Source organism: Ursus maritimus, unplaced genomic scaffold, assembly GCF_017311325.1.
Source record: "Ursus maritimus isolate PB19 unplaced genomic scaffold, ASM1731132v1 scaffold_3, whole genome shotgun sequence".
Taxonomy (NCBI): Eukaryota; Metazoa; Chordata; class Mammalia; order Carnivora; family Ursidae; genus Ursus; species Ursus maritimus.
Genome location: NW_024425563.1, coordinates 58,148,999 through 58,171,706, shown reverse-complemented (window position 1 = coordinate 58,171,706; position 22,708 = coordinate 58,148,999). Strand labels below are relative to the sequence as shown.

Below are 22,708 nucleotides of genomic sequence, written 5' to 3'. Positions count from 1 at the left end.
TTTATTTAAAGAAAATAAAAACACTAACTTGAAAAGGTACATGCACGCCCCATATTCATTGCAGAATTATTTATAATAGTCAAGATATGGAAGCGACCTACATGAAGGGATAAAGAATTAGGACAACCTAAGTGACCACTGACGGATGGATAAATGAAGAAACACACACAACAATGCAGTATTATTTAGCCATTAAAAATAATGAAATTTTGTCATTTACAACATGGATGAACCTCAAGGGCATTAGGCTAAGTAAAATAAATCAGTCAAAGAAAAAATGCCAAATACCCTATGATCTCTCTTATATGTGGAGTCTAAAACAAACAAAACAGCAAGCTTGTAGATTGCTGGTTGCCAGAGACAGGGGGTGGAGGTGGGAGAATTGGGTGAAAGGGGTATAAATTAAATATATGTATTTGTACCCCTATGTAATAATTCCTTTTCCCCAAGTAACAAACAGATGCAGTACAACTGGAAAAACCCAAATTGATAAGGTAGAGTGGGTCTTCCCATGAAATGGTATGCATAATTTCTTTTTCTTCTTAGTTTCTATATATAAAGGGAAAAAAATTAAATGGGGGAGACTTCACCTACTTTAAGATAATAATTCTTTTTGCTTTTAATTTGAGAATCTCAAAGAACATTTCAAGCTAAATTATTAGAAAGATGATAATGACATTATATTTTTTTGTTTTGGCAAATATAGAGGTATATTAAAATTAAATACTGGGTTGAGGAGATTCTGTAATTCATTTCAAAGTATCTTCCTTTTGATTTTTTTTAAAAAAAATGAATACTTGTAATTCAGATTTATTGTATAACAACTAAACCAAAAGGAGAAGGAATAAAAAAAACACAATGTTGCCCCATGAGCTATAGGAAGCAATTGTTAATGTATAGGTTTATACAAAAAAAGAAGAAAGAGGAGGAGGAGGAGGAGGCAAGAGAAGAAGAAGGAGGAGAAGGAGAAGGAAGAGGGGGGAGGAGGAGGAGGAGGAGAAGAAGGCGGTGGCAATGGAATAGTAAAGTCATGTGAATGTGTGTAGTACACTGTATGGAGTCTGGGCAATTTGGTCCTCACTGTTCAAGCTGGATGTGGAGGTATATGTTTCAGGTTTTCTACATCTTTTAAAAGAACACTATAGCATTTTGTGTTTTTCTTTGAAAGCAGTATCCTGTCAAATAAATTAACTGTCTTAGATTAACATTTTAATATGATTTTTAAGGCATCGTTTATGTTAATAAAGCAATCAGAATAATCTGTAAATTAATCAGGGTGTTTTATAAATCATTTAACTTGCTATCATTTAAGTCTATGTAGATGTTTCTACAAATTAACATATTTTGAACACATTGTGGAATTGAATAAAACTGTTTAATGACCTGCACTGTTTTTAGCCTTAAAAGCAAACCTTAAGAGTTTTGTCTAGGACATAAAAGAACAGGTTGGTTTTCATATATATAATTCCTCATCCATACATTTGAAACTAACATTTTCCCTTGCAAGTATCTTGTTCTTTTTTTTTCTTTTGTTTTTGTTGTTTCAAGCAGTAACTGTTTTTGCCAATAGAATCTTCTAAAGAGAAAATATGTTTTCTCTTAACAGATGATCAAACTATCTGGAAGGGATAATATAATGAAATAAGCAGCTACTTATTAAATATATGCTAAATGTAAGGTATGCCAGGGCTCCTCATAATAGCATTTCCATATTTAGCAAATACAGGATACTTGTTAAATTTGAATTTCAGATAAATAATGAATATGTTTTCAGAATAATGAGTCCCGTGTAATATTGGTGATACTTATACTAAAATTATTAGTTATTTTCTAAAATTTAAATTTAATTGAACTTTTATAATTTATCTGTCATCTCTCCTCAGTAGCTAGTTGTCTTCTGACAAAAGGTGAGAGAGGTAAAAGTTAGTTAGGATATGTTCTTCTAACTTTTTAACAATTTCCCTTCTATGATTTGTTTCCTTTGACTTAGGCTGTCACTTGGACTTAGGTTCAGAGATGAAGGCAAACCCACAATGTCTTTTTATCCTATAGACAGGTACAATTTAGCCTTCATTAAGGTTAAAAAGCAAAAACAACCTGAAAGGAATGTTATATACAATATAAATCCTATCTTCTGATAACTTTAAAAATTACTGTCTCCTATATTCCATATTTATAACAAATATAGATGCTGTCTGGTTAAAGTACATTCAGGGAAATTTTCAGAGTTCTAAGACATTATTAAAGGAAAAAGAATAAAGAAAGAAACACCAATAATTCCTGAACATGTGGAATATATGCAGAACCTTACTAGAAGCTTTAAAACATTTTTTTCCTTCAATTTAAGTCTCACAATGACCATGTGATTTTTTTCCCCCAGGAAAACAAGTTCAGTGGAGTTCATTGATTTCCTTAGGCAACAGGTCTAGTAAATTGAGAAAGCAGAATTCTAACTATATCTTTATCTATCAACCACATTTTATCCATCACACCAGCTGGATCTAGATTCCAATCAGCCTAAATTAACTGCTATCAATGGTGGCAAAAGAAGGAATCATCTATACAAGGAACCCACTCCCATCAGAAAATATGAACTCCCAGAGATATAGTGTGCCACTCTGGTAGGACTGGTCTTGGTGTCAAGTCACCACATTAATGTGGAGCAGCCAAGTAAACATTAGGGAAGTCATAAAGTGAAGAGTGTTTAGGTAATGATGACTTCCATGGAAAAAGTAAGATTCCCATCCATTGACTGCTGTGCCCTTCTCCCTAACCTAAGGAGGAAAAAAAAAAAAAAAAAAGACAACTGATATGATAAGCCAAAGACGGAGGCATTAGTTGGAGTCTCAGAATTTTCTTCTCCATATCTGTTGACTGTCAGTTCCCTCAAAAAATCATCAGAAAAACTTTTTGATCAAGCAAAACTAAGTTTAGCAGATGTACTTCAGCTAAACTGTCTAAGAGAAACATAAGAATCTTAGCAGTATCAAGAAGAGGAAAATCAGAGAATATTTAGAGGGTTTTTTCGCCTGGGCAAGGTGATCCTAAGGTCAGTCTGCAAAGTCGGAGAAATACTTAGAACCGGGAAAAGTTCCTGTGAAGTAATAGTTTTGGATTGGTGGCAGAGCTTTTGGATTGTGAAATTTGATGAACAAATGTTAGTCTTGGTAAGTAGGTTGTCTTACTTGGTTTACAGTCTCATCACCACATGTGATTTTGAATGGATTTTTTTAAAAATACAGAACAGGATCTAAATTCTCTGTCTATAAACAAATATTTTACATCATAAGCTTATAGGGATGAAATCAGATATTGAGTCTAATATATTTCTTGGTCACAGTGTTCAGAATAAATGATCATTTAGGAATTGGCAATATCAGTAGTCTTAAAATTAAATGCTGGAGCAAAGCATACAAAAGACTGATGAGAATGAGCTGCTAATTGAGAATTATAAAGATCTGGAGGCAGTGAGGAAACAGTATGAGTGTAGATTAGACCTTCAAATGACTTAGCTGTCGGGAAGGAGAATTCTAGGGCTAGAAGACAAAGAAAGGGTTGAAGAGGAAAGTATATGCATGTGTGTATTTTTTTTTTTTTTAAGTGAGATCGAAGCATTTAAATGAGAGGCAGAGGTCAGAGTAGAGAATAAGAGTAGACGGGGAAGACATGAGGGTACTTGGCTTATTAAGAATAGAGCTATTGCATCCTTTGTGATTAGAATAAAATAATGAAATGGATAAGTTTGCATGTGAGGCTAGAAGGAACTTCTGCCTAATGAATAGTTTCTCTGTGATGTAGGGATAGTTTCTGTGAGCCTTTGTTGATGACCTTAAAATTTCTAAGTGTGCAAAAATTTCATACAACAATGCTACACTGTATATACTTTTCTATATTAATTTAATCCTTTACTTTGTAATGTTCTCCCAGTTGCTACTACAAATTGAATTTTCAGAGAATCCTTTAAATTCCTGCCTCTATATGAAATAAAACTAAATAGCCTCTTAAAAAAAATAAATATCTAATCTCTAGTCTGGGGGTATGTTAGTTCCAGAGAGTAGAACAGAGAATTTAACTTATCACTCAACAACTGAGTTAGAACCTACAACATACAAAAGGAGTCAAGATTTTCTGTGACTAATAAATAAAACTGAGTTTGTATTATGTGGTAAATACATAAATATTTATGTAATTACTGCCTTCCCAAGTGTAGAATAAAAAAAAATTCCAGGGAAAATACATGATAAGCCAAATATGTATACTATAAGATAAATATGTGAAATAATATGCAGAAATTATATCACCTGACAAGTATATTCTCTTAGCTCTCTTTCTTAAAGAATTATTTCATCTACTGACTATAGAAATAAGGTAAATGATAGTAAGTGTAGATGATAGATGCTACTACAATATTTTACCATTCACTAATCTAAGATGGAAGAAAAAATTTGAATTCGAAAACAAGCTTTGTTGTTTGGAAAGGTAGTATTTGGGAGAGAATGTAGGAGCAGCTGAAAAGAATTTCTTATATCACTTTAAAAGCCCAATCTATCATATAATATTTATAATTTATATACTTAAAAGATAGAGACGTGAAAAAAAACTCTTTAGTGTTAATATGTAGAGAACGGTCAGATCTCAAGGAATTGTTTTCACAATCCTACTCACTAGATCTAAATCATCAGGAAAGTAATCTTCAAATTACCTCTAAGTAAAGTATCCTTTTAGAGTTGGGTGGTAAACATTTATCAATGTTTCTTTGTTCTCCTAAGCAGCTACAGCATGATTATTCTCTAGACTACCCTATCATTATGATATCATCTGGAGACCCAGAAGTGCATCTGGTTAAAATAGATGGACCCTGGCTACACAGAAACCCTGTGAGCTATATTTTTCCCAAGAAGATAAGGCAAAAAGTTAAATCAATCCAGATCTTTTATTCTCTGTTTGGGACTTGGAAGAATCTGTTTTTCTAGTGTTGGCCCATGACTGACAGCTATGGATAGTGTAAACGGCTTTTGACACTAGGCTGAGAAGACTTTGCAATGATCGTGGCTGGAGAGTTTCAAAGAGAGAAGCTACACAGTTATCAAAACATATGCCAATTAAGCTCTAAATTGGATTTTTAAATATTTTAAGTAGTAATATGAAAAAAACACTGACCTGTTTAGTCATACATGGAAATTTTAGCAGTCATCAAAACCCAGAAAAACACCAAACTCCAGGAATGCATGATTTGTATATATTTTCCAAAGCATGGAAAATTTCAAGGTTACAACAGGCAAAAATGCCAATTCTCTGAAACTACTCATCCAGTTTTGTCTTCCATTACTCTTTCTATTTACAGACCAGTCAACTGTTGATACTTTCTAATCATTCCCTAATCTCCCACTTTCTGACATCTGGGATTTTTATATTCTTTCTCTGTATCTATAAATTGCTCTTTCCCAGAATCACTATATTTTAGGTCATAAATCAAACAAAAACTCATCCTTGAAACATCCCTCAACTCTTCCTAGCTAAAAATGATTTCCCCTTTTTCCCCCGTATTAAAGTTTTTTGCTCACAATTCCTAGCAAGCCTTGTATAAACGACAAAGTAGTGTATATAGTAGTTTATGTATATAAGAAAGGGGAAAACACATACACATATTAATGTCTGCATAAAGAAACAGTGAAAAGGATATACGAGAAACACAAAAAATGAGAAGGAATCAAGGTTTTCAATGTGTGTTTTTGTTCATCGACTTAATTTTTGGACCAAGTGATTATCTGTTCAAAGGTGTATTCAAATATAAAAAAAAAGATCATCTCTCATCACTGTTTATGAACATTCTCTCCCTTATTTTTGGAATGTTCTCCTAGAACAGTAACTACATTGTTCGTCTGTTTTATCCCTTGCCTAATCTTGTATGCATGAGGGCACTGCTTAAAATCCTGCCCCCCAACTTGCTCCATTAGGATATATTATGAAACGAAAGCTAATAAAAATTAACACAAAAAAGAAAAACTTGCCATTCTCTGGAAGTAATAGCTTATACCATTAATGTGTTGATGACGGGACAAGAGCTTCTTTCCTATTTTAGTCAAAGATAATATATTATTCACTAATTTTAAAGAGATGAAAATAGAACTAGTTCTAATTGATTTACTATCTTGAAAATAACCATGTACACCATCACTAGACTATTTAAAAAGGCATCTTAGAGTCCACAAAGTGAAAAATAAAGGTTAGTCTGTGGATTATAAGGACAGCAATGTCAATAATAAGTGACCTGAGTATTCCAGATATATGGAAGCTCTAGCTCTCTAGTAGACCATGTTATTGTATTATTATTATATGACACATTCCATTACAAATCATTCATTTCCTTTTACTTTACTACAATAAAAGATGTCCTTCCTAGAAACTAGTCTTCCACTCCACCAGATTCCCACTGTCACCACCACCTACCTTTTCAATTTTTTTTTTCTCTGAGGCTTGAGACTTAAGAATATACCTTTCCTTCCCCTTTGACCTTGGGAAACACTAAGTATAGTCTAAATTAGAGCCTGGGCTAAACAAATTGATGGAGAGGGAGTCTGAGATTTGCGGCCTTCTAAATAAGCCCTAGATTCCTAATTAGCTCAACAGGGAACAAAATAGTGTTTCAGCCTTCCTTTCCTCTTCTGATCCTCCCCCAACTTGGCAAGACAATGTACAACCCATGAGGCTCAGTAAAAATAAATCACCATTACAGAGGTATAGTGCACATAAATATTCTAAACCTAGAATCACAAACCTACAAATTGGAAGGGTTTCATATACATGTCCTGAGTGCCCAGAGTTATGGATCATTTTCTCTACTAAAAAGGAGGAAAATGCCATAGTGATGACTCATGGCAATTTAACCAACTTTATTTTTAGTTAATTAAGAATATTATTTAACTGTTCACTACAAGTCTAATTTTCCAATCCAGAAATAACATAAATGCTTATGTTTTCTCCCTAGGATTAGTCCAGAAACCCCAGCTCAAAGGAGTGATGGAGGAAGAGAAGGGAATCCCCAAAGCATTAAATAATAGGTCTGCATCTTATAGATCATCATCCCCAGACAATCAGACACTGCATAAATGTTTCCATTGTTCATTTCCTTTATTGCAGATACAATGAAACTGTCCAGTATGATTAAGAGATGTCTTACCATAGAAAATAGAGCCATTTCCCTAGAACACATCACAAAGTATTTTTTAAAAGCTGATTAAATGGCTCATCTGTTTCATCACAAATCCTTACCAAAGATAAAGAAATCATGCCATAATTCAAACTGCATTTTTAGGGATTAAGTTTTATGCCAAAATGATTACATATTCTAGCAATAGCTCTCTAAGGATGTTGGTTTTATAAAATAGCTTCCAGTGGTTAAAAGACATAAGCATTTCCAAACTAAATATGCCGCATTTGGTACTCAGTCGAAATTTAACTAACAAATAAACTTGTTTCTGTGGCAGTAAATGCCACCTGTTGTTAATTAAAACAGCCCCTAAAATATGTTTTATATATTGCGTTTGGGGGGAACAACTGGTAACGGAATCTTGTTTCTTACATTCCTTGATAGGTTTTTTAAAAATGTCAGTGAATAGATGACGACTTGAAGCTTGTTCCCTCTGTACAAGTTATGGTGCATTCCTAACAGAAAACAAAAGCTACCAATCAGAACTTTCTCAAATTCTTTAAGCCTCCCTGCTCTACCAATAACATACATGTTTTATATGTATTTTATATTTTTACTCTTGTATCTCCACTTTCCATGGATATCCAGGTGATAGGTCCTCTCCTGTATTCTGAACCCAATATCCAACTCCTTTAACACATACCTACCTGAATATCAAATGTCTCATTTTTCTCTTTTCAATCTAGAGCTTCTTACTTTTGCGTCTACCTTTAAACAGATTAAGGCTCTCTAAACATTCCCTTTTGTCCACCTTCTAGCTAACATCTTTCTCTACCTGTGAAAGCTAAGATTTTAAAACATGTATTCCATAGCCGCTGTCCTACTTTCTGGCTTCTCATTCCTGCTTCAACCCCAAATAGGAATATTTTCTCACCATTCCTCTCAACCTCTCCTGGATGTGTCCCCAGTGACCCCTGGTTGTCTCACAGTCCTTACCTTACATGACTGCTAAAATGACTCTCTTTGAAACTCTATCCCTTTGGTTTCTATGATACAATCTTCTTGGGCAAATACACACTTTAAAAAAATGGCAATTTCACTGGTAACTAATTTGAATTCATACATTGCTAGTGGAAATAAAACAATCTTTCTAGAAGGACACTTAGCAAAATGTTCCAAAGCCTGAAAAAAGGTGTATATTCCTAGTCTTGATAGAGTTCTGTGGTTGGGACTATAGCCTGAGGAAAGAAAAAAAAGTTTATTTTTCAGGACATTCATGTCACAGCTCTGGTTATATTAAGGAAATTGATAAGCAACTTAAATGTCCAAGAGTAGAGAAATAGATAAACTGTAACATCTATCCAAATAAATGATAGGCAGCTATTTAAAACAATGCAAGTGATTATATGTATCTGTATTCTCAATACATTTTCAATTTGGTAAAACAGATTATAAAACTGCCTGTTAAGTATAATCTAAATATTTATAAAATGAGTATGTATATGAACATATAAATACAAATACATAAAATACTGGAAGGTTATGAATCCAAGTGTTGACTGCTGTTTTATCTGGTTGGTGGAACTACAGGTGATGTTTTAAAAAAGTTTCAATTAAAAAAAAATTCTATAAGAATCAAGTATTTATTTTTGTTAGATGATAATAACAATGAAAATAAGTTCAAAAGTGTTTGTATTTGAATAAATTAAATACAGTAGTAGTGTTTGATTTGGAACTTTGAGCTTACTAACTTGAATAAATTTATTATTGTCTCTTTCCAGACAGATATTCAGAAGTTAACAAAATAAATGAAGGTGGTTGTTTCATAGTGTTCTCTTATTCTTACTTTGTATATTGAATAGAATTGAAAATAAAATGTTTGGCATGAAAGGGTTGGAAAATTTTACATTGTGAACAGTAGTGTTTACGAGATGGTAGAGGAAAGAAAGCAATACAGTACAGTTATGAGAACTATCAGGCAAGGTAATTAGTATACATTCTCTGGATTACATTTTTATTTTGCCAAAACCAGTAGCTAATATCATTTGAGCAATATGTGCAAATACTGTTCTAAAGCCTTAACATGAATCATCTGTTCATTCTTTACAACAAAATTACAAGATACGTACCATTATTATCCCTATTTTAAAGATGATGAAAGGGAGCCAAGGAAAGATCAATTAACTTATTCAAGGTCATATAGATAATTGACTGGGTTGTGAACCCAATCTGACTCCAGAGTCTGTGTGCCTAAATACTGTGATCTGTCCTAATGTCAACTGTATCTAGAGAGAAAATCACTGCCAAAAATTCCCATTTATGACTCAATTTTAGAAAGCAGAAAAGTATGAGTGGCATTTATAGTAGTTAGATAGAATATTATCCTTTTGTATATCCTTTTATTGAAATGGAAAATATTTTTCTTTAAAATTCATTAAAATTTCAAATGTTGAATATATGAAATATGATTAAATAATGATAGTCCTCAAATTATAGTTACATTTTATTAATTTATATAACTTAGAGATTATATATATCTATCTATATATAAAATATAAATATCCTTTCACAATGTGGATAACCACTCTCATTACCATTCACCACCAAAGCCATATTCTTTTTTTTTTTTAATAATGATTTTTTATTATATTATGTTAGTCACCATACAGTACATCCCCGGTTTTCGATGTAAGGCTCGATGATTCATTAGTTGTGTATAACACCCAGTGCACCATGCAGTATGTGCCCTCCTTACTACCCATCACCGGTCTATCCCATTCCCCCACCCCCCTCCCCTCTGAGGCCCTCAGTTTGTTTCTCATAGTCCATAGTCTCTCATGTTTCATTCCCCCTTCTGATTACCCCCCCTTAGGGTTAAGAAATTTCTAAATCTGGGAAGAGATCTGGATTTCTAAGTTCATAAAGCGAATAGGTAAACCACACCCAAAATTTTAATCCAAAATAATCCTTTCCAAGATGCATTATAACCAAATTATCTAAATCAAAGACAAAGAATTTTAAAAGCAGCAAGAGAAAAATAATTCCTCACATATAAAGGAACCCCTATGAGTCAATGAGCAGATTTCTCAGCAGAAACCTTGCAGGCCAGATCATAGGGTAGCTCAATTTTTAACTTTTGAAGGGACCTCCACACTGTTTTCCAGAGTGGCTGTACCAACTTGCATTCCCACCAACAATGTAGGAGGGATCCCCTTTCTCCACATCCTCTCCAACAATTGTTGTTTCTTGCCTTGTCTATTTTTGCCATTCTAACTCAAAGCCATATTCTAATTATGTCCAAAATACACTGACACACTCACACTCACACAGTTCTACTACAATTGGGATATATCATGCACACAAATAAAAGAAAGGGGTGTATTCTGAAAAGCAATAACAAAATATTTTTCTCAACATGACCAAATGCTTTCACTTTATTTTATTACTTTATACACTATCAGTTAAAAATTCAATTATTCATCATTTCATTCAGTAAAAATCTCTATATAAGCCAAACCATACTAGACACTAGTGATAAGAGGTAGAAAATTGAGGTTAGTGGTAGAAGCAGAGGTATAAATGACAACTCAAAAGGTGCTTTGATAGAAGAGTACAAAGAGTGGGCAGAGGATGATTTCCTATCTTAGCAGAGAATGGGTTAAGGGGAGAGGGAGTTTGAAGAAAACTTCTTAGAGAAAATGGAGAGTTGAACTCTTAAAAAGAAAGAAGGAATCAGCCAAGCAAAAGAGTAAAAAAAAGTTCCAAACATAAGATATCCTATGTATGAATGTAGCCCATCCAAGATCGGACAGGAATCATTAGTTCATGTGAGAACAAAGAGAGCTTAAACATGTCATGAAGACATGGTGGGGCCAAGGGGTGGCTTGCGAGCTTTTAATTCCAAGTTCTAAATGCAGAAATTTTGTAGCTGCTGCTGATACAGTGTCACTAGGAATGAGTGCTGCAAGCCATTGATGATCCTCACTATGGACATTGATTTTGAGAGTGGTGACACATAAGACACACGTTGTCTTATGGCTATTGCTGGGCCACAACATAGGCTGAATTTGTGGTGGGGGGGTGGCAGGATATGATCCTCTGTGGACAGGTAAATGTTATTGCAAGGGTGTTCTGCTACCTTAGGAGTTTTGAGTATGGTGCAGAGGCATTAAAAAACTTTAACCAAGGGGACAGCTTGATAATCTCATTTCCTTTTTTTTTTTTTTAAAGATTTTTTATGTATTTGACAGAGATAAGAGACAGCCAGCGAGAGAGGAAACACAAGCAGGGGGAGTGGGAGAGAAAGAAGCAGGCTTCCAGCAGAGGAGCCTGATGTGGGGCTCCATCTCAGAACGCCGGGATCACGCCCTGGGCTGAAGGCAGGGGCTTAACGACTGAGCCACCTAGGCGCCCCTTGATAATCTCATTTCTATAATAACAATCACCATATTGTATTGAAAGGTCTTAGTTTATTGTCTGATTTCCTCACTAGAACTCTCAACTCTTTGAAAACAAATACATCTTTCTGTATCCTCAGTGAAAAGCTTAATTTAGTGAATGAGTATTGATGAGTTTTTTTCAGCATCTGAGAAAAAACATTTAAGACATCATGGAACCTACAAGACTATGAAGACTATGACACACTATGAAGAATTGTCCAGAGAAATAAAAAATGAGCATTAGGTGTCACAGAAATCAAGAGAATAGAGATTTTTTTCCCCAGGGAAGTTGGTGCTTGTGCTAAAAACTTCGTAACAGTCATGTAGACAGCTGACTAATGGCCACAGAACTCATCATTTGGGAAGCTATTGCTGATCTTAATGACAGAATATCAACAAAGACGTATGAGCGAAATTCAAACTGCAGTGGGTTTAAGAGTGAAGGAGTAGGTGACAGTGGCTTATTCTTGTATGAAGGTATGGTAAGAGGAACTAAAGGAACACAAAAAGTTTAGGGTAAGACTATGTGCCTTAATAAGGATCTCCTTAAGATTAGGATACCTATAGAAAGATGCAAATATATGTAGTTATTTCAGATGTACAGTATTCTAATTTGTCATTTTTTTCTGCTAGCTAATATCTCTTGTGAAGAGATGATAGTTTTAATCAGCAAAAATGCACATTTCAAAAAGCAATTCTGAAGCATGATATACTTTTCCATAAAAAGCCTCAGTTGAAAGCAGAGATGAGCAGAATGTGCTAGAATAAAACTGAGGTTAGTGCGAAGACCATGGATATTTAGAAGTTGGAGATGTGAAGAGGGGGACAGAAAGAAGTTAATAGGAAGCAAAAGATAAGCTCCACGTATTTCACAAAATTTCCCAGAGCCACATTCATGCTGGGGAAAGGGGTAGGAAACTCCCTCTCTAAAAACTTTTTCTCCAGATGTGAATTTAGGAAAGAATTATGATCTAATATCATAGGTTTAATGGTTTCTAAAATTTAGCTTGAGAACTCTAGACTTATATAACATTTTCTCTTAAGGAAATATCCAAAGAAAAGGTTTTAAATTCTGACTTAAAACATATCTTTTGATAAACAGCCTTTTCACAAGTTCGCATCTGTCAGTATGTATTCCAGACTAGGAGACAAGTGACTGTATTCCACTCATAGATTGGGGCTCAATCTTTTAGTAATTGTAGTTGAAGCTTTCAACAGTTTAATATAATTGTGCTGAGTTACTACATTTTATAAAATGATTATTAACTAAAGTCCAATAATCATATTCTTTGGCTGACCCAGGATCCTTTAGAGGATTTCTGGGGAACAACATCTGTGAAGTTCTGTTTTAAACCATGGTGATCTACTAATTTTGCTTAATGATAAAGTCAGTTGCCAAAAAGTGTTTATTAGGATAGTCTCTGTATTAGAGGAAGAGTCCTAAGATACCTAAGTGGCTAGATTCTCATGTTAAGAAATCAGACTCATACACTTGAAAAATTAAGGCACATAATATTAAAGAAGAGTCATTCTGCATGTGTGAACTATGTACTAGATATAAAAAATTAATGATCTGTTTATTCTGTAATAGGTAGAACCACAGTCTGGTAGCATTCAAGCATTATTCATACTGTCTGATACTTTGATAATGTATTCCAATAAGCGGAAGGCTCAGACGGAAATGAGCCTCAAAGGAAATGGAATCACATTCACACTGATTTATGTTGCTGAATTGACTTGCAGATATAAATCTGAAGTTGAAGAAACTCCTGAGATGACCATTTGAAAACATTTGAAAACTTTTACCTCTGAATTTTATTGTAGGGTCAAACAGACAAAGCACAGTCAGATGAGGAAATGAAGAATTTATGTGTGAATGCCTTAGCCAGAAAAATTTGTTTCTGAAACAGCAAAGTTTTTTCTGATCTATATATCTATGTGTCTTTGATCCACGTATGTTTTGCTTAACCATATTAATATGATATTTGACAGCTCAAATAGAATATTAAGTACACCAGCGCAACTCACACTGCTTGTATCTTTCTTTGAGATAGGCCCTCATAGTTCTCTTCAGGCATTCTCATGCTGTACAGCCTTGTTTCTTTGTTCATAGTTGACAAATTCAGGGATAGACACTTAAACAAAAACACGAGGCAATTAGATTCTCTCCAAGGAAGTTGGAGGTTTGAATTCAATTAGAGACTGGGAGTGTGTAGCAATCAGGTACCAACCAGGAAAATAAAAACTCATCTGGGTAATTAAAACAAAGGGACTTTAATGCAGGGAGTTTGTTGCATTTGTAATGAAAAGGCTATAAAGTCAATGGGGGAGAGTCAATCAACACAAAAAGGAAGCTACTACATCCTTGGGTTGGAGGAATAAAGGGAAGGATCTGGTATTGCCAGAGTTACTAGAGAACAAGTCCTCAAAAGTCCTTGTCCTTGAAGACTTAATGTTCTAGAAAGGGGGATAGGTAATAATTATAAAGCTTATCAAGTTTTAGTCTCTACTAAACATTCTGAATCAATGGACTGCCCAGTCTACACAGGGGATGTAGGACAGAAACCACAGTTTGCCAGGAGGGTGATCGATGTCAGTCCTCCCACTGGAATCCTGTAGTAGCCAGACAGCAAACAGTTGAGGGTATAAGGTCCATGTGGGACAGGTGCAGAACTGCTGGCTAGCACTGATCTGCCATGAAACTTTATCCCGGTCAAATGTTAACATGTTCCCCCTGCAGGAGATACAGTAGGTACAAGACTCAAGACATTCAGAGAAGCCCAAAGTAGGATGTACATATCAAGTATTTACAGTTCTTTCATATTTCCTCCAGGTCCAGTGGAATTTGCCAAACAACAGTCATTATTAGTAATAACATATCACAAGATAGTTGACATCATCTATAGGTCTTTTCAGGGAAAAAGAACTAGGAGTTTAATTGAAGATCTGATTCTCATGCAGTGGGCAAAGAGTTCTGTTACTCTTTTACTCACAATAATCACAAAATAAATTATACATTATATTAGAAGTTGGTAAGTGTTGGGGGAAAAGAAACTTGAAGAGGATAAGAAACATTGGAAGTTCAAGGTGTTTACAATTTTTTTTAAAGATCTATTTTATTTTATTTATTTTTTTAAAGATTTTATTTATTTATTCGACAGAGATAGAGACAGCCAGCAAGAGAGGGAACACAAGCAGGAGTGGGAGAGGAAGAAGCAGGCTCCCAGCGGAGGAGCCTGATGGGGGCTCGATCCCACAACGCCGGGATCACGCCCTGAGCCGAAGGCAGACGCTTAATGACTGAGCCACCCAGGTGGCCCACAAGGTGTTTACAATTTTAAATATGATGGTCAAGTGTGACACATATACTCTAAGATAGACCCCATGATCTCTACCTTCTGGTAGTCTTACCTTTATAACAAATGGGATATTCTAAAGATGGCAGGATATCATTTCTATGATCACCCTACATATGATTGCAATGCCTTTCTATTTCTGACTTTGAGGAAGACAGTTGCCTATCAGGAAGGCCCGAGTGGAAAGGAGCTGAAAGCAGACTTTGGCCAAGAAATTGAGTCTCTGACTCCAACAGCCTGGGAAGAATTGAATACTGTCAACAACCATGTGAGCAAGGACATAGATTCTTTCCCAGTCAAGCCTCAGATGTGACTGCAGCCCTGGCAGCTTTATTACGACCTCGCAGGGGACATAGCTCAGCTATGGCTGGACTCTTGACTCACAAAAACTGTGAGAAAATAAATGTGTGCTGTTGTAAGCTACTAAATTGATGATAATATTTTGCAGCAATAGAAAATTAGTACAATAATGTAATTCCTATTAACAAGGGGTTCAAATGTCATGGTCATGTGGTTCTCAGGGTGAAGGGTACACGGAGCAGAGGAAACAGAGAGTAAAAGATCCTAAAGTGGGAAGGTACCCAAAATGTTTCAGGGCTAGCAAGGAGCCAGTGCATTTGGAATTGAATGAGCAAGGGAGAGAGGAAGAGGGGAAAAAGAGAGAAAGTTATATAGGAATTTATAAGCTCTTAGAAGGACTAGAGATTTTGAGTGAAATGGAGACACATTAGTTGGAGGGTTTGAAGAAGGTCACAGGCTATGGGTCACCATTTAAATAGCTTTGTACTGGCTGGTGTGTTGAGAGTAGGCTGAGGGAGATCAAAATAAGTAATAAAAGAGACCAGTTAGGAGGCTATTACAATAATCTAGGTGAGAGATGACGGTGGATTGGATTACAGTGAGTGATAGTGTAAGTGGTGAGAAGTGGTTGGATTCTGGTTACATTTTGAAGCTACAGCCAATAGGAGTTCCAGATTAATTATATATGGGGTGTAAGAAAAAGAAAACTCAAGATGGCTACAAGGGTTTGGACAGGAACAACCAAGATAGAGAAAACTGTGCGTTTGAGCAGGTAGTTTTGTTTTGTTTGGTTTGGTTTGGTTTTTCAGTGAGAAGGTGGTGAATGTCAGACACTCAATCAGGGACATATGACACCTGAAATCTCTATTAGTATCCAGCTTTGAGTGTTGTATCAGTATTGTGGTATCATTATTTCAGAGAGCAGACACAGCCTGGAGGATACATTTAGGTATTTAAAACTGTGAGGCTGGATGGCTTACCAAGGGAGCAAATGTAGAGAGAAGAGAGAGCCATGGACTGAGTGCTGGAATACTCCAAGATTAAGTGGTTGTAAGAAAAGAAAAAAAAAAATTAGCAACAGAGACTGAGACAATGGAACCAATAAGTTGGAAGACAAACCAAGGGATTGTGGCATACAGACAGCCATGTGGGGACCATGTTTCCATGAAGAGAATGTGATCCACTATGTCAAATGCTACTGAAAAACTAAATAAATTGAGAACCATTGGATTCAGAAGTCATTGATAAATTTTGTAAGAACAGACTCAGAAAAACAGTGAGATTAAATGTGATTTAAATACACAGTAGCTTGAGGGATGAAGAACAAAGATTAGGCTGTTATTATAGTTTTGAGATGAGAGAAATAAACACAGGAAAACTGACAATGTGGAATAGAAGACTTGCTGGAGTTATAATTTCATGTAAATGAGAAAGGACGGGGTCTTCTCAAAAGCAAAGGCCTACGTAGGAACAAAGAAAGTACAATTCTCAGAATAAAGACGTGGCAGGGTGTGGATATACCAATGTTGGTAGGTAGGGGTTTGCCAATACTTTTCCTCATTGCTTCAGTTTGACAGTTAAACCAAAAGCAAGACTATCAGCTAGGAATAAGGATGCAGAGGTGCTATTTACAGTTCAAGTAGAAGCTAGATGATACAAAATAATCATCTGGAGGAATGGGGGAGAGGAGGGATGGGAAAGGAAGAACAGTTTATAGGGAAGGTGAAGGACTGACCTATATTTCCTGGTTATGAATTTGAAGTAAAATGACTCAGGATGGTATTTTTGTTTTATTTAGTTTTGCCTTTTTTTCCCTATTCATATTCAGGTGGTCAGGTGCAGGTGTGGAATAAATGAAGATTTGGAATTAGCCAGGGTTAAGGATTAGCAAAGTAAAGGAGGCAAGAGGGTTGAGAATATATATGAAGTGGTTATTATAACAATTGACCATTAGACTTAAGCTGAGTAAGGAGGGAAAATGAGACACCAGGGATTAAAGATAATGAACAGACAAAATCTTCTACCAATTCAATGTGGTAGTATAGTGGAAATATTGCTATAGTTAGCATACTGAAGGGGGTAAACCCATAAAATAAGAGGTGGTGGTCAGTGAATGGGATGTTTGAAATTAAGAATTTGAAGGTGCCGGCTATTTAAGTAGTGACAAAGATCTTCGATATATCTCTGGGAATAGCGTCAAGGTAGTTTGCAGGGCTGGATCATGGAGGAGAGTAATCCACAGATATGGAAAGAACATATCTATGCCTATCAAAATTGCACAGAATTTAGGAGTGGTATTGGGTAGAATGAACATAGCCAGGAGTTATACATCATTAGGAAATGAGGGAGCATATCCTGGTAGCCAATAGGAGGACAACTGTGAGGCGTAGTGTTTGATAGAGTCTTATGGTATGAGATACAAAGCTGAGTGTTTTAATGGAGGAGACATAGATAGATAATAGACTCCAGGCATGAGTGAAGAGTAAAGAAACAACTGATTTCACCCCTAGAACCAATGATTCAATTGATGGGGAAGAAAAAAGAGCAACCACCTGACAGGGCTCTGGGTGAAGCCGTGTTCCCATGGCAGTACCTGGTTTTACTTGGCACAGAAAGTAAAAAGGAATGTACAGATTGGCTTGCTCAGATATTAACATTTCACAATGTCCTTTGAACCCACCAATCCATTCTCCATAGCATAACTGAGCAATATTTTTTTATAAAGCAACTATGATTGTGGAAATCCTTCCCTTAAATTATTTTAATGGTTTTTAATTCCTTTCAGGATAAAGTCCAAACCCCACAATTTAAACAATCCAGTATAGTTTGGCACTTGGTTACATTTCCAACCTCAACGCCTACCACATTGTCACTTCCACACTATATACTAAGCACAATGAAATACTTTAAGTTCCCTGAAAACTCTAGCCATGTTGTTTTGCCTTCTAGTCTTTACAAACCCACAGGTTCTTTCTTTCCCCTAAAACATTCTTTGAATCTCCCTGGTACCATAATCATTACCATTTCATTCATTAGCTTTTAACATAATTTCTTTTAGCAAGTTTTTCCATGACCTTCCCAGTCCGGGCTAGTGTTCCTCCTTTGTCCTTCTAAAACAATATATACATCTTCATTCCCATTACTTCTCATAGAAAACTCATGAGCAGGTATCATGTCTACCAAGTTTACTCTTATAAATCCAGTATTGAGAGGTATGCCTAATAAGTAACAGATGCTCAAAAAGCAATGGTTAAACATATGGAGGCGATGTAATACTTACCAACGTATTAATTTAAAGAGAGAAACATCAGAAAAAGAAATGCAGTCTCCAAAACTTCCAATTATTTTACCGTAAGTAAGTGCCATAGAGAAATATAGAGAATTAGAGATGCTGTTACTAGAGTATTTTTGTACTCACAGAAAAGGTCAATCAAAAAATGGCTTAATTCTAAGATGGTATTGGAAAATAAAAACTGTTTACTCAAGAAGTTTCCATGAAGATACCAGAAATAATTTATATATATATATATATATATTTCATATATATATATATATATTTCATATATATATATGAAATAATGTTTTCCTGGTCTCTAAATAAAGGGGGACAGTTATTCTAGGAGAATCTTAATTTGTATTTCCAAGATTCTCTTCTTTTAAAGGTAAGAAAGATAAAAGAAATTGCCTTAAACTTTTAATATAGTCTTTTTGTTTGGTTTTGTTTCAGTATAAATTTTACTTCTAAAATAATTCTTCAAACCACAACATGAGTAACAATCCAAAAACTCAAAAAGAAATGAAAAATGTTTCAAATACATTACTTACAGAAACTATATGGACAAATATGGAATGAAAGACTAAGAAGGATCACAAGATACAATACAGGACAATGATCTCGGGTAGATTTTTATACAACCTGAGTATTAAGGTATGAATTTGGTACCTATTATGGACATATAATAATTGTTCAATGCTATTATTATAAAACAATTTGGAATTACTTTATTGAAATACCAATTCCTCTATGCTCTTCTTATAACAACGCAGAGTCAACATTTGAGTTGACGTTTGGACCATACAGAAGAAATAGATACAACTAAATTTTAATTTTGATTGTAAAATACAAAGAATATCATTTTCTACTAAGTCAAAGAATTTTAACAAAATTGTCCCTCTAATAATTTTAAATATAATTTCTTTAAACTCCTCAAGAAAATCCAATGTAACAAGAATAATTTATCCAAAGAATGTTACATTTTACTTATAAACATAACTTTCCTGAAACACTATTTGTTCAGGAAGTTATAGTAAAATAAAAGGCAACTTAAAGCCTGCCTGCAGAATGAAGAAGACGAGACAAGAAAGGTTTTACTGGCTGCTCCACCTAAAGTGAAATCATATGCTTTCATCCTGCTTTTCAAAACTTCTGTGCACAACTGGTGTGGGCAGTGGAGATTCCCATCCATTTAACAATTTATGCTAAAACATAAAGCTGCTGTTTAGCACCACACCCAATCACATATCCCAAACAGATTTATTTCATAGAGCTTTTCTTTGTAGTTAACCAAAACTGTATTTTAAATAATCTGTTTAGCATAGTATGAAAACCCAGAATAATAAACTAAAAGCACATGATTCTCCATTCTTCATTCAATTTATAACATTTCTAAGCACATTGTCTTATAAATTCCTAATATCAAGGTACTATTTTAGGCTATAAGTTTACAAAAATTAAGGTATCATCTTTAGTTGTAAATTGGTATGTTCCTATCTTGTCATGGCTTCTAATTTTGAAACACACAATGTGAAATGAATTTTTCAACTGAGTATAGATTATGTGTGACCAAAGAATGTTTCCAGTTATAGGTTTCAGATACTCTCTCTATATATATTTTTTTAAAATTTCCTTCCTTCCTTCCTTCCTTCCTTCCTTCCTTCCTTCCTTCCTTCCTTCCTTCCTGTCTTTTAATTTTTAGATGATCAAATTACATACATTGTACTATCTGCTGATTCATTATCTGCAGTTCAAGATATTGATTCTACTGATGTTTTATTTTTGGCATGCTATAAAATTCTTATGTTCACCTAACACATCTTCCGCAATCTTTATTTACTTATTCCTTTTTTAACAAAAATTAGATCATAGCAGATTCAACATGAATGCTTTTTAGAAATTTCTGTAGTTTTCACTGATAAGCTTAACACCAAGAAAATTCAGACTGTGAATGAATAATGAAATGTCACATTGCCATGAAGGTTATGTCCATGCAGAAAAGAAAGAGGTATGAGGAGGTTAAGATGACGGAGGAGTAGGGGATCCCTTTTTCAGCCGGTCCCCTAAGTCAAGTTGGATAGGTACCAGACCAGCCTGAACATCCACGGAATCAGCATGAGATGCAGGAAGATACATCTGGATCTCTACAAATGAACATCTCCAGCACTGAGTATTGAGGTACGAAGCAGGGAGCCGTGAATCCACACACAGATATCGGAAGATAAACGGAAGGGGGAGGGAGCCGCCGAGTTCCGGCGCGGGGAGGAGGTAGCCACCTGCACGGGGGAGCGGGCGGACTCGCGGACCCGCACCCGTGAGAGAGCCGACTGAGACTGTGAGTCAGGGAACGCATGCCACCAGACTGAAATGGAGCTCCCGTGTGCTCACTGGAACCAGACTGAGACCGGGAGCTCCAGAGCACGTGCAGGGGTGGCTGGCGGTGTTAGAAACACAAAGGACAGAGACTCACCGGCCCGGGAAGTGAGGGCTGGGACGCCGGGTGTGGGGCGCATATCCCGGGACACTACAGGGTTGAGCAGTACCAACAGTAACAAAATTAAAGTTGCCAGAACACCAGTGGAGAACAGTCCGCTATCCCTCTGTTCTGAGACAGAGGCTGAAATTCGGCCACTGCTGCTCTGACTCTCAGAAGAGGCACAGCAAACCGCCAGGGAAAGCCACCAGAGAACAAAAGCCTGGAAATACCGGCTCACAATGTGCCCATCCAATCCCCCCTCTCAGGGGACATGGAGACTCTACCCAAACAGGGTTGCCTGAGTATCGGCGCGGCAGGCCCCTCCCCCAGAAGGCAGGCTGAAAAGTCAAGAAGCCCACATCCCTAAGATCCTTATAAAACAAGGGCACACTGCCTGGGTCCCAGACAATAATTTGGGCTCTGGACAACCATGCAACCTCTCCTCATCAGAATGACAAGAAGGAGAAATCCCCCGCAGCAAAGAAAAGACAATGAGTCTGTGGCCTCTGCCACAGAACTAATGGATTTGGATATAACCAAATTATCAGATGGAATTCAGAGTAACAATGGTCAAGGTGATGTGTAGACTTGAAAAAAGTATTAACGAAAATGTTAATGAGAATATGGAATCTCTAAGGGCAGAAATGAGAGCAAATCTGGCAGAAATTAAAAATTCTATGAGCCAAATGCAGTCAAAACTAGAGGCTCTGACGGCCAGGGTGAATGAGGCAGAAGAGCGTATCAGCGAATTGGAGGATGGGTTAGTAGAAGAGAAAGCTAAAACAGAATCTGGACTCAAAAAAATCCATTCTCATGAACATAGGTTATGGGAGATTACTGACTTAATGAAACGTTCCAATGTCAGAATCATCAGCATCCCTGAGGGGATGGAGAAAAACAGAGGTCTAGAAGAGATATTTGAACAAATTGTAACTGAAAACGTCCCTAATCTAGCAAGGGAAACAAACATTCGTGTCCAAGAGGCAGAGAGGACCCCTCCCCCAAGCTCAACCACGACAAACCTACGCCACGTCACGTCATAGTGCAATTCGCAAATATTAGATCCAAGGATACAGTATTGAAAGTGGCCAGGGCAAAGAAATTTCTCACGTGCCAAGGCAAAGGTATCAGAATTACGTCAGACCTGTCTACACAGACCTGAAATGAGAGAAAGGGTGAGGGGGGGCATTTTTAAAGCTCTTTCAGAGAAAAACATGCAGCCAAGGAACCTTTATCCAGCAAGGCTGTCATTCAGAATGGATGGAGAAATAAAGACCTTCCAGAATCGCCAGTCATTGACCAATTTTGTAACCACGAAACCAGCCCTACAGGAGATATTAAGGGGGGGTTCTATAAACGTAAAAAGGCCCCAAGAGTGATACAGAACAGAAAGTCACAATCTATAGAAAAGACTTTACTGGAAACATGGCATCATTAAAATCATATCTCTCAATAATCAGTCTCAATGTAAATGGGCTAAATGCTCCCATAAACGCCACTGGGTTGCAGATTGGATAAAAAGACATGACCCATCCATTTGCTGTCTACAAGAGACTCATTTTGAAAGATACATTCAGACTAAAAGTAAAGGGATGGAATACCATCTTTCACGGCAATGGACCTCAAAAGAAAGCTGGGGTAGCAATTCTCATATCAGACAGATTAGATTTTAAACTAAAGACTAGAGTTAGAGACACAGAAGGGCACTATATT

The 22,708-nt window shown here is 36.0% G+C and overlaps 1 protein-coding gene across 1 annotated transcript in view; it reads right to left on the bottom strand.

The window, feature by feature from the left end:
- Positions 1-22,708, bottom strand: part of AGMO (alkylglycerol monooxygenase) — a 370,563-nt gene that overhangs the window by 41,849 nt on the left and 306,006 nt on the right. The window lies entirely within an intron of this gene.